Raw genomic sequence first — 10,422 nt, forward strand, 5'->3', positions numbered from 1 at the left:
CTAGAGTTCGTACTAGAATAATACCTTAAGACACAAATCAACCAAAACCCTAATGTCACCTAGATACTCCAATGTCACCTCAAGTATCCATGGGTGTGATTATACGATATGCATCACACAATCTCAGATTCATCTATTCAACCAACACATAGAACCTCAAAGAGTGCCCCAAAGTTCCTACCGGAGAATCACGACGAAAACGTGTGCCAACCCCTATGCATAGGTTCATGGGCGGAACCCACAAGTTGATCACCAAAACATACATCAAGTGAATCACGTGGTATCCTATTGTCACCACAGATATGCACGGCAAGACATACATCAAGTGTTCTCAAATCTTTAAAGACTCAATCCGATAAGATTACTTCAAAGGGGAAACTCAATTCATTACAAGAGAGTAGAGGGGGAGGAGAAACATAAGATCCAACTATAATAGCAAAGCTTGCGATACATCAGGATCGTGCCAAATCAAGAACACGAGAGAGAGAGAGAGAGAGAGATCAAACACATAGCTACTGGTACATACCCTCAGCCCCGAGGGAGAACTACTCCCTCCTCGTCATGGAGAGCACCGGGATGATGAAGATAGCCACCGGAGAGGGATTGCCCCCTCCGACAGGGTGCCGGAACGGGTCTAGATTGGCTTTCGGTGGCTACGGAGGCTTTTGGCGGCGGAACTCCCGGTCTATTGTGCTCCCGGATGTTTTTAGGGTATATGGAGATATATAGGCGGAAGAAGTACGTCAGGGGGGCACGAGGGGTCCACGAGGGTGGAGGGTGTGCCCCCCTACCTCGTGGCCTCCTCGAAGCTTCCCTTACGTGCACTTCAAGTCTTCTGGGCTTCTTTCCTTCCAAAAATTGGTTACGTGAAGTTTCAGGTCAATTGGACTCCGTTTGGTTTTCCTTTTCTTCGAAACCCTAAAACAAGGTAAAAACAGAAACTGCCACTGGGCTTTGGGTTAATAGGTTAGTCCAAAAATGATATAAAAGTGTATAATAAAGCCCATCAACGTCCAAAACAGAAGATAATATATCATGTAGCAATCAAAAATTATAGATACGTTGGAGACATATCAGCATCCCCAAGCTTAATTCCTGCTCGTCCTCGAGTAGGTAAATGATAAAAACAGAATTTTTGATGCGGAGTGCTACTTGACATAATTTCAATGTAATTCTTCTTAATTGTGGCATGAATATTCAGATCTGAAAGATTCAAGATAAAATTTCATATTGACATAAAAATAATAATACTTCAAGCATACTAACTAAGCAATTATGTCCTCTCAAAATAACATGGCTAAAGAAAGTTCATCCCTACAAAATCATATAGTTTAGTCATGCTCCATTTTCTTCATACAAGAATGCTCTCATCATGCACAACCCCGATGACAAGCCAAGAAATTGTTTCATACTTTAGTAATCTCAAACCTATAAACTTTCATGCAATACATGAGCGCGAGCCATGGATATAGTACTATGGGTGGAATAGAATAATGAGGGGGTTATGTGGAGAAGACAAAAAGGAGAAAGTCTCCCATCAACGAGGCTAATCAATGGGCTATGAAGATGCCCATCGATTGATGTTAATGCAAGGAGTAGGGATTGTCATGCAATGGATGCACTAGAGCTATAAATGTATGAAAGCTCAACAAAAGAAACTAAGTGGGTGTGCATCCAACTTGCTTGCTCACGAAGACCTAGGGCACTTGAGGAGGCCCATTGTTGGAATATACGAGCCAAGTTCTATAATGAAAATTCCCACTAGTATATGAAAGTGACAAAACAAACGAACTCTCTATCATGAAGATTATGGTGCTACTTTGAAGCACAAGTGTGGCAAAGGATAGTAGCATTGTCCCTTCTCTATTTTTCTCTCATTTTTTGTTTTTTGGGGGGGGGGCTTCTCTTTTTTGTATGGCCTTTCTCTTTTTTTTAGGGGGGGGCTTCTCTTTTTTATGGCCTTTCTCCCTTTTTTATTCCTCAATTGGGACAATGCTCTAGAAAATGATGATCATCACACTTATATTTATTTACAACTCAATGATTACAACTCGATACTAGAACAAAGTATGACTCTATATAAATGCCTCCGGCGGTGTACCGGGATATGCAATGAACCAAGAGTGACATGTATGAAAGAATTATGAACGGTGGCTTTGCCACAAATACTATGTCAACTACATGATCATGCTAAGCAATATGACAATGATGAATGTGTCATGATAAACGGAATGGTGGAAAGTTGCATGGCAATATATCTCGGAATGGCTATGGAAATGCCATAATAGGTAGGTATGGTGGCTGTTTTGAGGAAGATATAAGGAGGTTTATGTGTGATAGAGTGTATCATATCACGGGGTTTGGATGCACCGGCGAAGTTTGCGCCAGCTCTCAATGTGAGAAAGGCCAATGCACGGTACCGAAGAGGCTAGCAAGGATGGAAGGGTGAGAGTGCGTATAATCCATGGACTCAACATTAGTCATAAAGAACTCACATACTTATTGCAAAAATCTACAAGTCATCAAAAACCTCGGTACTACGCGCATGCTCATAGGGGGATAGATTGGTAGGAAAAGACCATCGCTCGTCCCCAACCGCCACTCATAAGGAAGACAATCAAATAACACCTCATGTTTCAAATTTGTTACATAACGTTTACCATACGTGCATGCTACGGGACTTGCAAACTTCAACACAAGCATTTCTCAATTTCACAACTACTCAACTAGCACGACTTTGATATTATTACCTCCATATCTCAAAACAATCATCAAGCATCAAACTTCTCTTAGTATTCAAAACACTCATAAGAAAGTTTTTACTAATCTTGAATACCTAGCATATTAGGATTAAGCACATTACCATGCTGTTTAAGACTCTCAAAATAATCTAAGTGAAGCATGAGAGACCAATAGTTTCTATAAAACAAATCCACCACCTTGCTCTAAAAGATATAAGTGAAGCACTAGAGCAAATAACAAACTACACCGAAAGATATAAGTGAAGATCAATGAGTAGTCGAATGATTATGCAACTATGTGAAGACTCTCTAACATTTAATAATTTCAGATCTTGGTATTTTATTTAAACAGTAAGCAAAACAACATAAAATAAAATGACGCACCAAGCAAAACACATATCATGTGGTGAATAAAAATATAGCTCCAAGTAAAGTTACCGATGAACGAAGACGAAAGAGGGGATGCCTTCCAGGGCATCCCCAAGCTTGGGCTCTTGGTTGTCCTTGAATATTACCTTGGGGTGCCTTGGGAATCCCCAACCTTAGGCTCTTTCCACTCCTTATTCCATATTCCATCGAATCTTTACCCAAAACTTGAAAACTTCACAACACAAAACTTAACAGAAAACTCGTAAGCTCCGTTAGCGAAAGAAAACAAAACACCACTTCAAGGTACTGTAATGAACTCATTCTAAATTCATATTGGTGTAATATCTACTGTATTCCAACTTCTCTATGGTTCATACCCTCCGATACTACTCATAGATTCATCAAAATAAGCAAACAACACATAGAAAACAGAATCTGTCAAAAACAGAACAGTCTGTAGTAATCTGGATCAAACGTATACTTATGGAACTCATAAAATTCTCAAATAAATTGCTGGACCTGATGAATTTATATATTAATCATCTGAAAAAATAATTAACTAAATATCACTCTCCAAATAAAAATGGCAGCAATTCTCGTGAGCACTAAAGTTTCTGTTTTTTACAGCATGATCGCAAAGACTTCCCCCAAGTCTTCCCAAATGTTCTACTTGGCACAAACACTAATTAAATGCATAAAACCACATATAAACAGAGGCTAGATGGATTATTTATTACTAAACAGGATCAAAAAGCAAGTAACAAGAATAAAATTGGGTTGCCTCCCAACAAGTGCTATCGTTTAACGCCCCTAGCTAGGCATGATGATTTCAATGATGCTCATATAAAAGATAAGAATTGTAACATAAAGAGAGCATCATGAAGAATATGACTAGCACATTTAAGTATAACCCACTTTCAATGCATAAGGATTTTGTGAGAAAACAACTTGTGGGAACAATAATCAACTAGCATAGGAAGGTAAAACAAGCATAACTTCAAAACTTTAAGCACATAGGGAGGAAACTTGATATTATTGCAATTCCTACAAGCATATATTCCTCCCTCATAATAATTTTCAGTAGCATCATGAATGAATTAAACAATATAACCAGCACCTAAAGCATTCTTTTCATGATCTACAAGCATAGAAAATTTACTACTCTCCACATAAGCAAAATTCTTCTTATTCGGAATAGTGGGAGTATCATAAGAGACTCGAATACTATAAATTGTTTCCACATTAAAAGAGTAATGTTCAGAGAAGGGGTAACCATAATCATGACAAGTTTTATAAATATAATCACTACTTTTTATATCATAAGTATCATCACAATAATCGTCATAAGTAGGAGGCATGCTATCATCATTATAAATTTGCATATCAAAACTTGGGGGACTAAAAATATCGTCATTAAACATAGCTTCCCCAAGCTTAGGAAAAACATTAATTGCAGCAAATATATTCTCAAAAACATCATCTTCATCAAACATAGCATCCCCAAGCTTGGGCCTTTTCATATCATAAGCATAATCACTCTCATAATTAATAGTATGGATAGCACCAATAGTATAGCAATTATCATATTCTTCCAAGCAAGTGCCAAAAAGATTTTCAAGATCATAAGAAGTATCATTATCTTCCACAATTATATTTTCATGAGGCACAATAGTAATAGGAGCAGCATTATTTGGGAGAGATATCTTTTTACCTCTCTTCCTTTTTCTTTTCTTCTTCTTCACCACATCATGTGTGGGTTCAATCCTATTTTTGGAGCTCCTTATTAATGAGATTGGTTGAATAGGAGGCTCCTCCTCGTTACCTGATTCATCATAAGAAATAATAGGAGGATATTGGGAAGTCTCTTCCCTTTCATTAGTATTCTCTTCATCTTCTATTTGTTTTCTTTTCTTTATGTAGTTGGCAATATAAGGATTTTCAATACAATTCACCGCACAATACATATAAATTTCCTCTAGATCAAATCCAAGAAGTTTATAACGGGCAAATTCTGGAAGATAATTAGTTATATGTTTCATTTCTTCGTAACTCATAAGCAAACTAAGTTCATTATGATGTGCAAGGGAAATCAAGTCATCACAATTTTTGGACATGATACGATCATGAAACAACTTGCATTGGGTATTGAAATGATCATGTTCATTACAAAGCTCACAAGTATGTCCAATATAATTTAAATTTTCAGCACATTCATCTAACCTTTCTTGCAACAAATTAGTTTCTAGGTACTTATGCCTCTTGCAATATCTATCTTCCCTATTTGGTGTGTTCGTACAAACCCAATGTACTCCACAAAAATTGACATGTTTATAGGAGACATCATAACTAGTGCAATCATCATTAGTATCATGGATATTCAAAGAATTCGTACTAACAACATTTCAATCATGCTCATCATTCAAAGATTTAGTGCCAAACATTTTATAAATTTCTTCTTCTAGCACTTGAGCACAATTATCCTTTCCATCATACTCACGAAAGATATTAAAAAGGTGAAGCATATGAGACAAACTCAATTCCATTTTTTATAGTTTTCTTTTATAAACTAAACTAGTGATAAAACAAGAAACTAAAAGACTCGATTGCAAGATCTAAAGATACACCTTCAAGAACTCACCTCCCCGGCAACAGCGCCAGAAAAGAGCTTGATGTCTACTATACAACCTTCTTCTTGTAGACATTGTTGGGCCTCCAAGTGCAGAGGTTCGTAGGACAGTAGCAAATTTCCCTCAAGTGGATGACCTAAGGTTTATCAATCCGTAGGAGGCGTAGGATGAAGATGGTCTCTCTCAAGCAACCCTGCAACCAAATAACAAAGAGTCTCTTGTGTCCCCAACACACCCAATACAATGGTAAATTGTATAGGTGCACTAGTTCGGCGAAGAGATGGTGATACAAGTGGTATATGGATAGTAGATAAAAGTTTTGTAATCTGAAAATATAAAAACAGCAAGGTAACTAATGATAAAAGTGAGCGTAAACGGTATTGCAATGCATTGAAACAAGGCCTAGGGTTCATACTTTCGCTAGTGCAAGTTCCCTCAACAATACTAACATAAATGGATCACATAACTATCCCTCAACATGCAACAAAGAGTCACTCCAAAGTCACTAATAGAGGAGAACAAACGAAGAGATTATGGTAGGGTAAGAAACCACCTCAAAGTTATTCTTTCCAATCAATCCGTTGGGCTATTCCTATAAGTGTCACAAACAGTCCTAGAGTTCGTACTAGAATAACACCTTCAGACACAAATCAACCAAAACCCTAATGTCACCTAGATACTCCAATGTCACCTCAAGTATCCGTGGGTATTATTATACGATATGCATCACACAATCTCAGATTCATCTATTCAACCAACACATAGAACCTCAAAGAGTGCCCCAAAGTTCCTACCGGAGAATCACGACGAAAACGTGTGCCAACCCCTATGCATAGGTTCATTGTAACATCCCAAATTTTCAATTTGGAATGTTTTACAATTATTAGTTAAGCATCTATGCATTTTGTTTGAATTGAGTGGCATTTGGAAATTTTCAGAGGCTTTTGATTTTTTTATTGAATTTGGATTCAGCTTGGCATTTAAAAATCTACCTCAATATCCCTGACAAATACTTGAGAAAAAGTATGAGAGGAGCTAACATGACACTCCAAAAATGTCAGAAGAGAATATTGCCAAAAGGTTTGAATTCAAATTTGAATTTTATTTGGAGTTTGCAGAAAATGTTTTTTTTAGTTTCTATTTTGCCTCTTTAAAAATGTCCACGCTATAGGATTAATTCCCCTGAGAATTTTGATATATATATATATGTCCTATATAAAAATATTATAGGTTTACCTATAATTAGTTTTCTCTCTCTGTGGTATTTCAACAAAAAGGGTCCAAGGTGCCAGCCAGGCCAACCGGCCCAGCAGCGCTGAGCCGCAGCCCACCAACAACTGAGCTAGCCTGCCCCAGCGCGGCGCACGCCCGAACCCCTCTCCCCTCGGTCGCCTGCTCGCTCTCCTCTCTCCCTCTCCCACTGACCCGTGGGGCCCGCCCTCATCCCCATGCCTTCTCTTTCCCCTCGCCCATGCTATGCCGCGCCAGAGCGCGTTCGACGCTGCCGCCGCGTCCGAATTCAGCAGGATCACGATCCCGAGTCGCCCCTGCCCCAAGAAAGGTGTCCTATAAATACCTAGGCCCCTCCTCTCTCGATCCCCCTAAAACCCTAGCCCAAAACCCACCGCAGCTCGCGCCCTCGCCAAACGCATCTCGCTGCTGCCGCCGCAGGTCGCCGCCCGTTCCGACTCCGGTGAGCTCTCCCTCGATCCCAATTTTCAACCACGTACTTCCGTCGCCGTTGCCCATTTTTTTTACATGTTCTGCAGCCCTCTTATCCACAGCAGAGACGACGCCGAGCTCGTCCGCCACCCGCCGGAGCTGCAGAGCACCGGGCTCTGTTTCGCCTCGCACTCGACGTCTGCGCCGTCCTTGAGCTCCAACAACTCTGCCCCCGACTTCCCCAAGCTCCTCCGCATCCGCCCGACGTCTTCGCCACCCTCGCCGACCGTCGGAGACCCTGCCCCGCTCGACGCCGACCTCCGCCACCCTCTGTCGCCGTCGACCTCCGCCGCAGTAAGCCGCCACCTCCCCTCGCCGTTCGATCTGAAACCTAGGGCCTAGATTAGATTCCGAAGGGGTATGGTTTCATATAGGTCGGTTTAAGTTACGGGTTAGATCGGTTTAGGTGGTTTTATTTTCGTTTAGTTACCTGGTTTAGTTAAATCGAACCGGTCGGTTTTCTGCTTTTAAGCGCGTGCACGGTTTAGTTTATACAATGCCCGAGCGTTGTTTAGTTTCCGGATCGCTCACTGTTTCGGCCCGTTAGCGCCTAGGTGTTTTATTTTATTTGTTTGTTTCTGTTTTTAACAGAATAGTTCCAATTTTGTAAAATCTATATCTTTTAAGTTATTTAATATTTTTAGTTGATCCTTTTTTCTCTAGTTTACAAATTTCCTATAGTTGCTGTAGAAATTAGATTCGGCCATGTTTAGGTTTTAAAAAAAATTGATTTATATTAGTTTTAGTCAGATTAGTTTTTCTGCTATAAATTGAGTTAGGATTATTTTTTTAGTGATTCTTTTTGTCACTGCTTTGTTTTGACTTTGTCTAGCAGTAGGAATTTATTTGGGCATTTTAGTCTTTAGTAAAAATAGTTTTTATGCGAAAACAAGCTTTTCTAGTTTATTTTAGCTTGCTGATAGTTTCTGCTGTTCTAGTTATTTTTAAATTTTATTTTTCCTAAGTTCTAATTTATTTTAGATTAATTTCTGTAGTTACAGAGAGTGAACATTTATTTACAGCAAAATAAAAGTTTTATTTTATTTTCTTAATAGTTTTGTTTTATGTATAACAGGAGTTCTATAATAGATATTGGTTTGAATCTTTTTGCACCTAACTTGTATGTTGTTTTCCTCTATGTTAGTTAGTAAAACCATTGTTTTGGATCTGTAAAGAAAAGTGTTAGTAGGTTAAAACTATTTCCTTGTTGTTGCTTGATGTGATGGAAACCTTGATTTTGTTTTCCTCGAGTTTTCTTTGATTTTGGTTTGAGTGCTTGTGTGTTTTCCTTTAGTTTGCTGATATGTCATTAGTGAAATACTTATTTGTGCTATTCTTTGACTCGATAGAATTTCTGGAGTGCGAAGCTTGCTATCTCGAGTCACTAGCGTTTGAAGACCGTCAGCCAGGCAAGTTATTTGATCATGTTTTACAATACCTATGATTTTATTGCATTAGAATTATTCCTCCCCACCATGCATGCAGTAGGAGAATTTTAAGTTATGTTCTTGAGTAGTATCATGAGGTAGGATGAACCCACTTCCCCTTGTTACCATTGCCCGGGACGATGTAGTTTATTTTGCTATGCTCGTAGACGGGGTTGGTTGAGTGTTTCATAGGGAGATGTGAGAGTCAAGATGATGACAACCCCATGACTTCAAGCTCAAGATGGACTTCAAATTCACTACTGGGTGGAGGACGGTTGACGGGCACCCTGGAGGAACCAGCGGATGGCCGGGATGCATGGAGGAGCGCCATGACATCTTGCGAAAAGCTTCACCCAGCCACGAAGAGACGGATGGATACCCTTTGACCGGAAGCTTACCTGTGCAGCCGCAAGCCATTATGGGCTCTGGCTGGGTTGACCCTAGGCGTGACTCTGGACGGACGGTGCCAGCAGATGTAGAAGAACGGTAGGACATGGATGGGTACCGGCGGTGCTCAGAGAAACTCTACGGAAGACCCTGTTTCGTTCATCCTGTCTTCAAACACCAGGCAGTGTGAGGACATAAAGGAGGGAACGATTCTTGTGGGTAAAGTGCACAAGACTCTGCAGAGTAACAACCTAATCGATTAGCCGTGTCCCCGGTTACGGACAAATGAGCCTTTGGAAATTGGAGTATTTCGGAAATCTCAACACCGAACTAAATTAATTGAGGGGTTATTTAATAATTGGGAATGAGACATTGGTTGGCGGAACCATCTCAATAACAACCAACATTTTGTAGTATTTGCAAGCAGGTCCTTTGTTATAGGAAAAAATTGGCTTTTTTGCAAAAACATAAAACTTAGAGCCCCACAGCCAAATTGCATATAGTGTTAGAAATTTTATTGTTGTTCTCTCTATGACTTGCCGGCATATTCAAAATGCTGACCTACACGGCTGCAACGTCTTATGTTGCAGAGGAGTTTTCCGACCAGGAGTGAGGCTACGATCCACGCTTGGCGATTGCCCTATGGAGTCGGATGGTCTCGCTGTTCGTCTACGCTTCCGCAGCTTTCTTTAGTTTATTTCTCATGAGTTGGCCTTCGGCCGAATTTATTCTATTGTAATAAAGACTCGATATGAGAATCGTGTAATAAATTCAGGTGTGATTGAACTTTTAATCTTTTCATCAATGTACTGTGTGTGCCAGCATGATCTTGGGATGGTACAGCTACATAGAGACTTGACCGATTTTGGGTCGGGTCGCTACAGAGATGGTATTCAGAGCACACGCTGACCGTAGGACGTAACCCCTAGGATCGGAAAGCCATAGGAAGAGACTATCTTATTCTATGTCCTTATCATTCTGTAATTCTCCCCTGTTCATTTCTGACTTCTCTCCGATTTCAACATTCTAGATGGCCGTCAAGTTCATCCCAGTTCTGCTCCCGGAGTTTTGCCAGCCAGATGAGACAATGCTTTTCGGCAGGAGGCTGGTCCAGATCACCAAGGAATTGAAGATTGCTCTGCCATCTAT

Source organism: Triticum urartu, chromosome 1A (genome assembly GCF_056163025.1).
Source record: "Triticum urartu cultivar PI428250 chromosome 1A, HENAU_Tu73, whole genome shotgun sequence".
NCBI lineage: Eukaryota > Viridiplantae > Streptophyta > Magnoliopsida > Poales > Poaceae > Triticum > Triticum urartu.